Source organism: Felis catus, chromosome B4 (genome assembly GCF_018350175.1).
Source record: "Felis catus isolate Fca126 chromosome B4, F.catus_Fca126_mat1.0, whole genome shotgun sequence".
NCBI lineage: Eukaryota > Metazoa > Chordata > Mammalia > Carnivora > Felidae > Felis > Felis catus.
In genome coordinates this window covers 42,829,895-42,843,393 of record NC_058374.1, presented here as the reverse complement: position 1 = coordinate 42,843,393, position 13,499 = coordinate 42,829,895, and the positions used below count along the sequence as shown (strand labels likewise).

Sequence of the window (13,499 nt, the reverse complement as noted above, 5' to 3'; positions counted from 1 at the left end):
GGTGGCTCAGTTGGTAAAACGTCCGACTCTTGATTTCATCTCAGGGTTTTGAGTTCAAGCCCCATGTTGATGCTAGGTGTGAGGCCTACTTAAAAGAAGAAAAAAAACAAACAACAGCTCCTACTCAAGAGCTCCCCATCAATCACACACATATTCTCTTGAGAAAGAAAGGAAAAATGAGAGTTATCTTGATTTTCAGGTCCCTTAACCCTGGGGGACTTACATATAGGCTTGTGACTGTTTTGGGCATTTATTTCAGATTTTGCCATTATTGTCATTTTCAGTCCCGTTTTGAAAGATATCAAAGTAGAGCGGTAGTTCGTTTTTTTTGAAAAAGCTCTGGTATAGTTGAATTGGCTACATCTGAGCCAGGAGTAACGTAATGTCCACAGTGCCCTCCTGTTCTGCCTTATCGGTCTACTCAGTCTAAGCACAGTGTCATGAGCTCAATTAAAACACAGTAACGCGGGGGGTGCCTGGGGGGCTCAGTCGGTTGAGTGTCCAGCTCTTGATTTTGACTCAGGTCATGGTCTCACAGTTGGTGAGGTCGAGCTCTGTGTCCTGCATGGGATTCTCTCTCTCCCTCTCTCTCTGCCCCTCCTCATGCTCTCTCTCTCTCTTTCTCTCTCACTCAAAGTAAATAAACATTAAAAAACTCACAATAATATTGCGTTAAGACCCATTGTGGATTACTTGCTTTTTAATATTTTCTTTTCCCTTACATGTGTTCTGCCACTGAACCTATACTGGGAAAGAATGTCACTGAAGCACTTTCTGTGAATGCTACCTCTGGCTGCGTATCAGCATGGGGCCACTAGAGGGCAAGCTCCCTCTAGCAACTCCAGCAACTGTAGGAAATACTACTCATACATCCTGGTGACGGAAGGTGTTTAAAAAGAAAGACGTACATGAAGACTGTCAAGGGACATATCTATGGAGTCTAACCATGCATTTGATGCATTTGTTGAGAATGTAGTAAGGTAGCTCTTTAGGTAGGCAGAAAATGAAGTACAGAATAATACTTTCTTCAGACTTTAATGGGTAGTAAAGTGTAGTCGTGGTTATGACCATGGATTTGGGAGGGAACAAATTGCCACAGTGCAAAATTTTGCTGTGCCACTTACTTTTTTTTTTTTTTTTTTAATGTTTATTTATTTTTGAGAGAGACAGAGCATGAGCAGGGGGAGGGACAGAAAGAGAAGGGCACAGAATCCAAAGTGGGCTCCAGGCTTTGAGCTGTCAGCACAGAGCCCAATGTGGGGCTCGAACCCACAAACCATGAAATCATGACCTGAGCCGAAATCAAGAGTCAGACACTTAAACGACTGAGCCACCCAGGCGCCCCATTGGTTTTTTAACTTTGGACAAGTTACTTAACATTTGTTTGCCTTGGTTTATTCCTATGTGATATGAATATAATAGTTCCTACTTTCTAGAGTTATTGTCACAATAATATTTTTTATTTTTATTTTTTTACTGAAACATTTTTTAGTGTTTTTTTTTTAATACAATTTATTGTCAAGTAATGGCTAACATACAGTGTATACAGTGTGCTCTTGGTTTTGGGGGTAGAGTCCCATGATTCATCGCTCACATGCCACACCCAGTGCTCATCTCAACAAGTGTCTTTCTCAATGCCATCACCCATTTTCCCCTCTCCCTCGCACCCCCTCCCATCAGCCCTCAGTTTGTTTTCTGTATTTAAGAGTCTCTTATGGTTTGCCTTCTTCTCTGTTTGAAACTATTTTTTCCCCTTCCCTTCCCCCATGGTTTTCTGTTAAGTTTCTCAAGTTCCACATACGAGTGAAAACATGGTATCTGTCTTTCTCTGACTTATTTCACTTAGCATATTGCCCTCTGGTTCCTTCCACGTTGTTGTAAATGGCAAGATTTCATTCTTTCTCATTGCCAAGTAGTATTCCATTGTATATATAAATCACATCTTCTCTATCCATTCATCAGTTGATGAACATCTGGACTCTTTCCATAATTTGGCTATTGTTGATAGCACTGCTATAAACACTGCGGTACATGTGCCCCTATGAATCAGCACTCCTGTATCCTTTGGATACCTTCTTAGTAGTGCTATTGCTGGGTCATAGGATAGTTCTATTTTTAATTTTTTGCGGAACCTCCACACTTTTCCAGAGCGGCTGCACCAGTTTGCCTTCCCACCAACAGTGCAAGAGGGTTCCCTTTTCTCCACATCCTCGCCAACATCTGTTGTTTCCTGAGTTAATTTTAGCCACTCTGACTGGTGTGAGGTGGTATCTCAGTGTGGTTTTGATTTGTATTTCCTTGATGATGTGTGATGTTGAGCATCTTTTCATGTGTCTGTTGGTCATCTGGATGTCTTCTTTGGAAAAATGTCTGTTCACGTCTGTTTCCCATTTCTTCACTGGAGTACTTGTTTTTTGGGTGTCAAGTTTGATGAGTTCTTTATAGATTTTGGATACTAACCCTTTATCTGATATGCCATTTGCAGATGTCTTGTCCCATTCCGTCGGTTGCCTTTTAGTTTTGTTGATTGTTTCCTTTGCAGTGCAGAAGCTTTTTATCTTGATGAGGTCCCAATAGTTCATTTTTGCTTTCATTTCCCTTGCCTTGAGAGACGGTGACATTAACATTTTAAAGTGCTCAGGATGGCCTGGCACATGGGACTACTACTGCTGCTTAATGGCTATTCTAATTCTGGCTATCAGGATGTGCAATAAAATGGTAAGTGTAAGGACATAATGATGGGAGTTCTTTTCTTTTTTAAAAAATAAATTTTTATCGAGATATAATTGACATATGTAACATGACATTAGTTTAGGCATGTGCCACATATTGATTTGATACATTTATATATTGTAATATGGTTACTACCATTGTGTTAGGTAGCACTTGTATTACATCACAGAATTATTATTTCTTTTTTCTGGTGAGAACAGTTAAGATCTAGTCTCTTACCCCTTTGAAGGTTATAATACAGTATTGTCTATAATCACTATACCATGCATTAGATGTCCAGGACTTATCTACTGGTGGCAAGTTTGTACCCTTAAACCACATCTCCCCAACTCTCCTACGCCCTAGCCCTTGGTAACCACCAATCTACTCTTTGTTTCTGTGAGTTTGGGGTTTTTCAATTTCACAGAGAAATGATAACATATATTTGTCTTTCTCCGTCTGACTTATCTCATTTGGCATTGTCCCTCAAGGCCCATCTATGTGGTTGCAAATGGCAGGTTTTACTTCTTTCTTATGGCTGAGTAAGATTTTTTATGTATGTGTGTACATATATATACATATGCACACATATATACACCACGTCATAAATGGACACAGGGTGTTTCCATATCTTGATCTTTCTGAGTAATGTTGCATGAAACATTGGAGTGCTTCCATCTCTCCAGTATCCTATTTTCATTACTTTTGGATGTATATCTAGAAGTGGAATTGCTGGACCATATCGTAGTTTCGTTTTTAATGGTTTGAAAGACCTCCATACTGTTTTCTATAGTGCTGTACCAATTTGCCTTTCCATCAACAGTGTACAAGGGTTCCCTTTTCTCCACATCCTTGCCAATTTTTGTTAACTCTTGTCATCTTGATGACAAGGTGTGAGGTGATATTTGATTGTGGTTTTGATTTGCATTTCCCTGATGTTTACTGATGCTGACCATCTTTCTTGTGAATGGGCCCCAAGCATCACTCCTGCCAGGCTGGGCCCTAGGGCATGGAAGGGAGTAAAGTAGAAGTAGTATCTTTGTGGTCTTGAGTCACATTGAGACAGTCAACTACTTGTGACTAAATAAACCTTTTGTAAATGAAAGAAAAAGCTGTTGGCCATTTTGTCTTCTTTGGAAAAATGTCTATTTAGTTCCTCTAATGTCATTTAGTTCCTAAATGTCTATTTAGTTCGCCCATTTTTAATTGGATTGTTTTTTTGTTACCGAGTTGTAGGAGTTCCTTAAATATTTTGAGTATGAACTCCTTGTCACATATATGGTTTGCGAATATTTTTCCCCATTCCATAGGTTGTCTTCATTTTTTTTTAATGTTTCTCTTGTGCAAAAGCCATTTAGTTTGATACAGTTCCACTCGTTGATTTTTGCTTTTGTTGCTTGTGCTCTTTGTATCATATCTAAAAAATCATTGCCAAGACTAATGTCAGGGAACTTCCTCCCTATGTTTTCTTATAGAAGTTTACTATATCAGGTCTTAAATTTAAATCTTTAACCTATTTTGAGTTAATTTTTGGGAGTGTTGTAAAAAAATGTGGACATTTTAACAATATTAACTCTTTCAATCCATGAACACAAGATGACTTTTCATGTTTCGTTTTCAGTTTTTTTTCATCAAAGTTGCAGTGTTTGGGGTATAGAAATTTCACCTTCTTGGTTGAATTTATTCCAATTTTGTTGTTTTTGGTGCTATTGTGAATGGGATTGTTTTCTTTATTTCTTTTTCATGAAATGAATTTGGGAGTGTTTTTCCCTCTTGAATTTTTGGTCGAATTCTCCTTTAAAATCATCTGGTTATGGACTTTTCTTTGTTAGCAGGTTTTGGATTTCTGATTAAAAATCCTTACTTGTTATTGGTCTGTTCATATTTTCTGTTATTTACTGATTTAGTCTTGGTAGGCTGTATGTTTCTAGGAATGTTTTCAGTTTTCTAGGTTATCCAGTTTCTTGGCATATAGTTGTTTATAGTAGTCTCTTACTATCCTTTGTATTTCTGTAGTACCAGTTGTGATGTCTCCTCTTTCATTTTGTAATGTACTTATTTGAGTCTCCTTTTTCTGTCTTGCTAAAGGCAAGGCAATTTTATCTTTTCAAAACACCAGCAGAGTTTTGTTGATCTTTTCTATTGTTTTTCTGGTCTCTGTTTCATTTATTTTCATTTTGACTCTTGTTATTTCATTCTTTGCACTAACTCTGGGCTTAGTGTGTTTTTCTTTTTCTAATTTCTTGAGGTGTAGTGAGGTTATTTATTTGAGATGTTTCTTTTTTCTTAATGTAAGAATGTACCACCAGAAACTTATCTTTTAGAATTACTTTTGTAGCCTTGCATAGGTTTTGGTATGTTGTGTTTTTACTTTTGTTTCAAGATATTTTTTGATTTCCTGCTTGACTGCTTTGATGTATTGGTTATTCAGGAATGTGTTAATTTTCATATATTTATGAATTTTCTAGGTTTTCTTCTATTACTGATTTCTAGTTTCATACTATTGTGGTTGGAGAACATTTCAGTCTTTTTAAATTTCCTAAGACTTTTTTTTGATCTAACATACGATCTGTTCTGGAGAATGTTATGTTTGCACTTGAGAAGAATATGTATTCTACTGGTGTTGGATGGAACGTTCTGTATATGTCTGTTAGGTCCCTTAGTCCGAAGAATGGCTGCAGTCCAACATTTTCTTGTTGATTTTTCTATCTGGGTGATCCATCCGTTGTTGAAAGTGGTATACTGAAGTCTCTTGCTATTACTGTACCATCTATTTCTCCCTTCAAATCTGTTAGTATTTACTTAATATATTTAGGTGCTCTGCTGTTGGGTGCATATATATTTGGGGTTGTTATATCCTCTTGACATTATTTAATGACTTTATTTTTTTGTTACCATTTTTGGCTGCAAGTCTGTTTTGTGGTATATGGATCGCCATCCCATTCTCTTTTGGTTTCTACTTGTGTGGAATATCTTATCCCATCCATTCACTCTTCACTTATGTGTATCGTTAAAACTGAAGTGGGTGTCTTGTAGGTTATGTATAGTTGAGTCTTGGTTTTTTTATCCATCTAGTCACTTTATGTCTTCTCATTGGGGAATTCAATCCATTTACATTTAGAGTAATTGACAGGTAAGGATTTACTAATGCCATTTTTAAAATTGTTTTTTTGTTTTGTAGTTCCCTTGTTCCTTTCTTCTTCTCTTGCTGCCTTCTTTTGTGAATTGATGATTTTCTGTAGTGGTATGCTTTGATGCCCCTCTCTTAATGTTTTTGACTCTACTGTAGGCTCGGAAACTTCCATAAAGCACCATATATATGTATGTATGTGTGTGTATACACATATATGAAATAGTCTTTTATGCTGATAACAATTTAACTTTGCATACAAAAACTCTACCCTTTTATTCCCCCTTTTATGTTTTTGATGTCACTATTTACCTCTTGTTATATTGTATATCCATTTAATTATTCTAGCTATAGCTGTTTTTAATGCCTTTGTGTTTAACCTTTATGCTAGAATTAAGTGAATATAGCTATAGGCTTATCTTTACCAGTGTGTTGAATACTTTCATATTACTAACGAGCAATTTTTCATTTTAGCTTGAAGAATTCCTTTCAGCATTTATTATAAAGCAAGTCTAGTAGTGATGAACACCCTCAACTTATGTTTCTTAGGGAAAGTCTTTCTCTCACCTTCATTTTTAAACTTTTAAAAAAATTTATTTTAGAGAGAGGGAGAGTGTGTGAGTGGGGCAGAGGGAGAGAGAGACAGAGAGAGAGAGAGAGGAAGAGGGGGAGAGAGACAAAGAGAGAGAGAGAGAGAGAAAGAAAGAGAGAGAGAGAGAGAGAGAGAATCCCAAGCTGAGCATGGATCCTGATGCAGGGCTTGATCCCATGACCCTGGGGTCATGACCTGAGCCAAAATCAAGAGTCAGACACTCAACTGACTGAGCCACCCAGGAGCCCCTCACCTTCATTTCTGAATGATAATTTTGGTGGGTAAAATATTCTTGGTTGACTGTTTCTTTCTTTCAGCACTTTGAACACGAATATATCACCCTATTCTCTCCTGGCTTGCAAGGATTCTACTGGCAAATCTGCTTATGGCTTTGTGTGAGAGAGATATTTTTTCTCTTGCTGCTTTTTAAATCCTCTCTTTGTCTTTTTGATTTTAGACAGTTTTACCATAATGTGTCCTGGAGAAGATAATTTATTTTATTAATTGAAGTATTAACACACAGTGTTTTATTAGTTTCAGGTATACCTCGTAATGATGCAATAGTTGTACATATTACTCAGTGCACGAGAAGTATAGTCACCACGTGTCTCCAAACCACGTTATTATAATGTTATTGACTGTATTCCTTGTGTTGTACTTTTCATCTCTGTGACTTATTTTTTTTTTTTTTGTAGCTGGAAGTTCATACTTTTTAATCCCCTTTATCTATTTTGCTTATCCCCCCACCGACCTCCCTTCTGGCTACCACCAGTTTATTCTCTGTATTTGAGTCTTTTTATTTTTTGTCTCTTTGTTTGTTTTTCTTAAATTCCACATGCGAATAAAATCATATGGTATTTGCCTTTGTCTGTTTGACTTAACTTCACTTAGCATTATATGCTCTAGGGCTATCCATATTACAAATAGCAAGATCTCTTTCTTCCTTACAGCTGTGGGATATTCCATTATACACACACACACACACACACACACACACACACACACCCCACATCTTCTTTATCCATTTATCTATTGGTAGACACTTGGGTTGCTTCCATTTCTTGGCTACTGTAAACAATGCTGCAATAAACATAAGGGGTGCCTCTTAAGGGGTGAATTAGTGTTCTTGTTTTCCCAGTGGTGGAATTACTGGATCATACACTATTTCTAATTTTAATTTTTTTGAGCAGCCTCCATACTGTTTTCCACGGTTGCTGTACCAATTTGCATTCCCACCAATGGTGCATGAGGCTTCCTTTTTCTCCCCATGTTATTTCTTGTCTTTTTGATTCTAGCCATTCTGACAGGTATGAGGTGATATTTCATTGTGGTGTTGATTTGCATTTCTCTGATGAAAACATACATATGTCTTCTTTAGAAAATATTCAGGTCCTCTGCCCATTTTTAATAGGATTTTTTTTTGGGGGGGTATTGAGTTGTAGTTCTTTATATATTTTGGATTTTAACCCCTTATTGAATATATCATTTGCAGATTTCTTCTCCGGGTCAGTAGGTGGCCTTGTCATTTTGTTGATTTGTTTCCTTCATTGTGCAGAAGTTTTTTATTTTGGTGTGGTCCCAGTAGTTTATTTTTGCTTTTGTTTTCCTTGCCTCAGGAGACATATCTTGAAAACCGTTTCTATAACCGATGTAGAAATTATTGCCTATGTTTTTTTTTTGTGGGGAATTTTATGGTTTCCTGTCTCATATCTAGGTTTTTATTTATTTAAATTAAAACAATTTTTTTAATGTTTATTTATTTTTGAGAGAGAGCGAGAGAGAGAGTAGGAGAGAAACAGAGAGAGAGGAAGACACAGAATCTGAAGCAGGCTCCAGGCTCTGAGCTGTCAGCACAGAGCCTGATGCAGGGCTTGAACCCACAAACCATGAGATCATGATCTGAAGTCAGATGCTTAACCAACTGAGCCACCCAGGCATCCCTATTTATTTTTTATTTTTACTTTTTAAAAATTAAAAAAAAATGTTTATTTTTGAGAGACAGACAGAGACAGAGAGTGAGCAGGGGAGGGGCAGAGAGAGAGGGAGGCACAGAATGTAAAGCAGGTTCCAGGCTCTGAGCTATCAGCACAGAGCCTGACGTGGGGCTCGAACCCATGAACCATGAGATCATGACCTGAGCCAAAGTCAGATGCTTAACTGACTGAACCTCCCGGGTACACCTTTCTTTTTTTTTTTTTTTTTTTTTTTTTTTACTGGTTGGTTATTTTTGAGAGAGAGAGAGAGAGAGGAGCAAGAGCGAGAGCACAAGTGGGGGAAGGGCAGAGAGAGAGGGAGACAGAATCCAAAGCAGGCTCCAGGCTCCAAACTGTCAGCACAGAGCCCCGTGTGGGGCTCGAACTCACGAATCGTGAGATCATGACCTGAGCCACAGTCAGATGCTTAACCAACTGAGCCACCCAGGTGCCCCCCCTTTTATTTTTACTTGTAAAGAGAGAAAGCACAAACTGGGGAGAGGGGCAGAGGGAGAAAGAGAGAGAATCTCAAACAGGCTCCCTGCTCAGCACAGAGCCTGACATGGGGGCTCAATCCCAGGACCCTGGGGTCATGACCTGAGTGGACATCAAGACCTTGACACTCACCCAACTGAGCCCCCTGCACCCCCACACTTAGGTTTTTAACCTGAGTTTATTTTTGTGTATGGTGTAAGAGTGGTCCAGTTTCATTCTTTCACATGTAGTTGTCCAGTTTTCCTAGCACCATTTGTTGAAGAGATGGTCTTTTACCCACTGTATATCCATGGCTTTCTTTGTCATAAAGTAATTGACCATATAAGTTTGAGTTTATTTCTGGGCGCTCTATTCCATTTCATTGATCTACGTGTCTGTTTTTGTGCCAGTACCGTACTGTTTCTTTCTTTCTCTCTTTTTTTTTTAAGTGCCACAGAGAAGACTGCATATTTCTTCTCTGTGCTTTTTTTTTTTTAATTTTTAAGATGTTTATTATTTACTTTTTTTGAGAGAGAGAGAGAGACAGAGCATGAGCAGGGGAGGGGCAGAGAGGGAGGGAGACACAGAATCCAAAACAGGCTCCAGGTTCTGAGCTGTCAGCACAGAGCTGGATGTGGGGCTCGAACTCTTGAACCGTGAGATCATGACCTGAGCCAAAGTCGGACGCTTAACTGACTGAGCCATCCAGGCACCCGAGTACCCTACTGTTTGATGACTACAGCTTTGTAGTACATCTTGAAATCTGGAACTGTGATACCTCTACCTTTGTTCTTCTTTGCAGAAGATCATTTTGAATTGCATTTTTGTGGTGATGTCTTCCTTCGTGAATTTGAATGTCCAAATCTCTCTCTAGGTTTGGGATATGTTTAGCCATTATTTCTTTTCTTTCTTTTTTTTTTTTTAATGTTTATTTCTGAGACAGAGAGAGACAGAGCATAAGTGGGGGAAGGGCAGAGAGAGGGAGACACAGAATCAGAAGCAGGCTCCAGGCTCTGAGCCGTCAGCACAGAGCCTGATGCGGGGCTTGAACTCACAAACCATGAGATCATGACCTGAGCCGAAGTCGGTCACTCAACCGACCAAGCCACCCAGGCGCCCCTAGCCATTATTTCTTTAAAGAGCTTTCTTTATTTCTTTAAAGAGCCATTATTTCTTTAAAGAGCATTATTTCTTTAAAGAGGTTTTTGTATCCTGGGACTCCAATGATGTGTGTTTGTTTTAATGGTTTCCGATAAGTCTTGTAGACTTTATTCCTCTCTTTTCATCTTTTTTCTTTTTGCTCTCTAGATTTCATTTGATCTATCTTCTAGATCAAAATTCTTTGTTCTACTTGGTTAAGGCTGCTGTTGAAGCTTTCTGTTGAATGTCCTTCAGTGATAATTCTTCAGCTACAAAATTTCTGATTTTTTCTTATGATCTCTGTTGGACTTCTTTTTTCTTGTATTGTTTTTCTTATATGAAATTGTTTCTCTCAGTTCTCTTACAGCTCTCTGAGCATCTTTAGAACAATTATTTTGAATTCTTTGTCAGGTAATTCCTAGATTGCCATTTCTTTGGGGCTAGTTACTAGAGGTTTACTGTACTTCCCTGCATATTTCCCTGATTCTTCATTATCCTTGTAGCCTAGTATAGTTGTCTGAATATTTGAAGAAACAGCCCCTCTTCTAGACCTATGGCCTAACTTCCCTAAGGGAAGGCATTTGTCTGTGGGTGGGCATATGCTAGAGCATGCTGTGACCCCAGTTCTAGTGGTGCAGGGTGCCAACTGCTGGGATGTGTAGTTGTGCCATAGATGGGGTGGGGCATGATGTGTCTTTGGCTCAGACCGTTGGGGTCCACGGCATTGACACGTTTTTGACACTTATTTTGGAGACCTCAGCAGTTTGGGCCAGGGCAGGCAGTGGTGGTGGCTGGGGCTTGTGGTATGCACACACTTGGCTGTGGGGACCAGCTGCGAGAGCCAGTTAAGCAGTGAGGACCAGTTGCAGCCACATGGAGTAGTGGGGGCCAGGGCAGGCCGCAAGGGTGGGAGTCAGCTTTGGGCTCACCGGCAACAGCCTGGGCCGTTGGTGCATTCTCCTCTAGTTGCATGGTCTCCCCCTCTGGGTGTGTGCACGGTAGTGGTGGCCAGTGATAGGCATCAGGCTGGCCACGTGCAAGTGTATAGCTGGAGAAGCTACACTTCAGTGCACACATGACGTTTGGGGTAATCCTCTGGGGTCCATGCTAGCATCTTGTATTGGAACAGCTGCAGAGGCCATGGTTGACTGCTGGTGTGGTTCAGGGGCTCTGGTGGGGGGTGGGGGTGGTGTGCACGGAGAGGTGTTGGAACGGGGAGGGACTCGGATGTCTGGTGTCAGCAAATGTGAGTATCTGTGAGGCAAACGCTGGTGAAATCTACAGGGAGTCTGCCGCGGTCGTTAGTTTTTGCAGTGGCATGATCTGGGTTTTCTGCGGATCATGTCGCCGAGCTGTGAAATGTGACCTGTGACCATGTGTGGCTGCTGTTGGTAGCTTCTGCTTTTGTTCCTTGTTCCTAGCTGATGCTATGCAACTCGGCTCTGCCAGTCTGGGTGGGTTGAAACTGAAGTGAGACCTTCTTGAAGCGCTCTGAAAGGCTAGGGAGGCTGATCATTCACCCCATTTTCCCTTTCCTGGTAAGGAGAACTCTTTCCAGCTGGGAAGAACCCTCTTGGTGCTGAGCAGTGTTGCCTTGGGTGGTCCGGGGTGGGAGGGTGGGAAAGTGCAGGCAAAATGAAGCTGTTTGTTCTCTTCCTGTGTGGTTATTCTCAGGTTTTTTGTTCCACCGTGTTGCTAAAGTTTCTGAAGTAGACTTCACAGCTCTCCTAGAGCAGTTTTTTTTGTTCATGGATAGCTGTTGATCTTTGCGGGGGGACCGAGGCTGGGAATCTCAATGGGTCACCCGTTTTGGTGATGTGAAAAATAATTATTCAGTTCCTTTATATCTGATGGAACAAGATATTCCAGATTCCTCTTGTTCTTAACTACTGGTTTTTCTTTTTTGATCTAAAGCCCCGGGAGAGAGGTATTACTGATGTGTGGTCTATGCTTTGCTGTGTCGAAGCTTTTTAGTTTGCTGCAGCCCCACTTGTTTATTTTTGCTTTTGTTGCCTTTGCTTGTGTGTCAAATAACATTATTGTGTTATATACTTGGCAGTTGTTAAGAGTGTAGACCAGTCACGTGAAGGGATGGATGTGTTAACTAACCCTATGGTAGTATTCATTTTCCAATATATATATGTATCAAATCATTACCGTATACATCTTAAACTTACATTTTTTATATTTCAATAGTATCTCCACAAAGCTGGAAAAAATGACAGATACTGTATGATCTCATTTATATGTGGAATCTAAAGAAACTGAACTCATAGAGTGAATCATTGTTGCCAGGGACCGGGAGCCAAGGGAAATAGCGAGATGTTGGTCACAGGGTGCACACTGCCAGCTCTAAGATTAACAAGTTCTGGAGATCTACTGTATAGCATTGTGAGTATAGTCTAATATTGTCAAATACTGTGTTATATAATTGAAATTTGCTAAGAGAATGGATTTTAAATGTTTTCACTACAAAAAAAGAAAGGGCAATTATATGAAGTTATGGAGGTATTTACTAACTCTGTTGTAATAATTTCACAATATATCCATATATCAAATTATCACATTGTACACCTTAAACTTACACAAAGTTATATGTCCATTTTTATCTCAATAAAGCCTGAAGAAAAGTACAAATAAAGGTGACTTATTACATTAATCTATGCTCAGGAGCTTAGACATAGCTTGGTGATGTTAATCAGATGTGTCTTTGCTGTTTATGTATTTATTTTTGTGAGAGAGAGAGAGAGAGAGAGAGAGAGAGCGAGTGCTCACATGTGCACAAGCAGGGGAGGGACAGAGAGACAGGGAGATACAGAATCGGAAGCAGGCTCCAGGCTCTGAGCTGTCAGCACAGAGCCTGATATGGGACTTGAACCCACAGACTGTGAGATCATGACCTGAGCCAAAGTCGGATGCTTAACCGACTGAGCCACCCAGGTGCCCTAAAAAGTTTTTTTTTAATGTTTATGTGTTTTTGAGAGAGAGAAGGAGAGTGTGATCAGGGGAGGGACAGAGAGAGGATCCCAAGCAGGTTCCACACTGTCAGCAAGGAGCTCGACGTGGGGCTCCATCCTATGAATGGTGAGATCGTGACCTGAGCTGAAATCAAGAGTCGGACGCTTAACCCACCGAGCCACCCAGGTGCCCCAAGTTAGCTGCTTCTTGCCAAGAGTATGCTTCACATTTGGTGGTTGAAGCTCAGACTGGAATTATTCAGGGGGAAACTCTAAGGGGCTGATTCTGAGATATTTTCTTGGCAGGAGGAGTATCTTTGAGTCATTGGCAGGTTGCCACAACCTATATTTAGTTGCATGGGACTTCTGCAAAAATAATATTCAGCAATAGGGGGACTGGAGACACACAGTTTTTCCATTTCTCACCAACCACCACATAAACTCCATCTTTTTAAAATCCAAATCCTTAATATTTTTATAGGTTCCAAGGAATCAAAATTTTTGATTCGAAAGAGATTTAA

General features: G+C 39.8%; 1 protein-coding gene across 7 annotated transcripts in view; it reads left to right on the top strand.

Annotated features, from left to right (window-relative positions):
• Positions 1–13,499, top strand: part of CLEC4A (C-type lectin domain family 4 member A) — a 56,037-nt gene that overhangs the window by 3,883 nt on the left and 38,655 nt on the right. For 2 of the 7 annotated variants that reach the window (XM_045061329.1, XM_011283790.4), the window contains exons 1-2: positions 11,225–11,559; positions 12,317–12,412. The exons of 1 other annotated variant lie outside the window; for it this stretch is intronic. The gene's annotated coding sequence lies outside the window, so the exon portion shown is untranslated. Of the gene's footprint in view, positions 1–11,224; positions 11,560–11,690; positions 12,413–13,499 lie in introns of those variants that run through there. 4 more of the 7 variants (XM_003988372.6, XM_011283789.4, XM_045061328.1 and 1 more) reach the window with 3 other exon arrangements.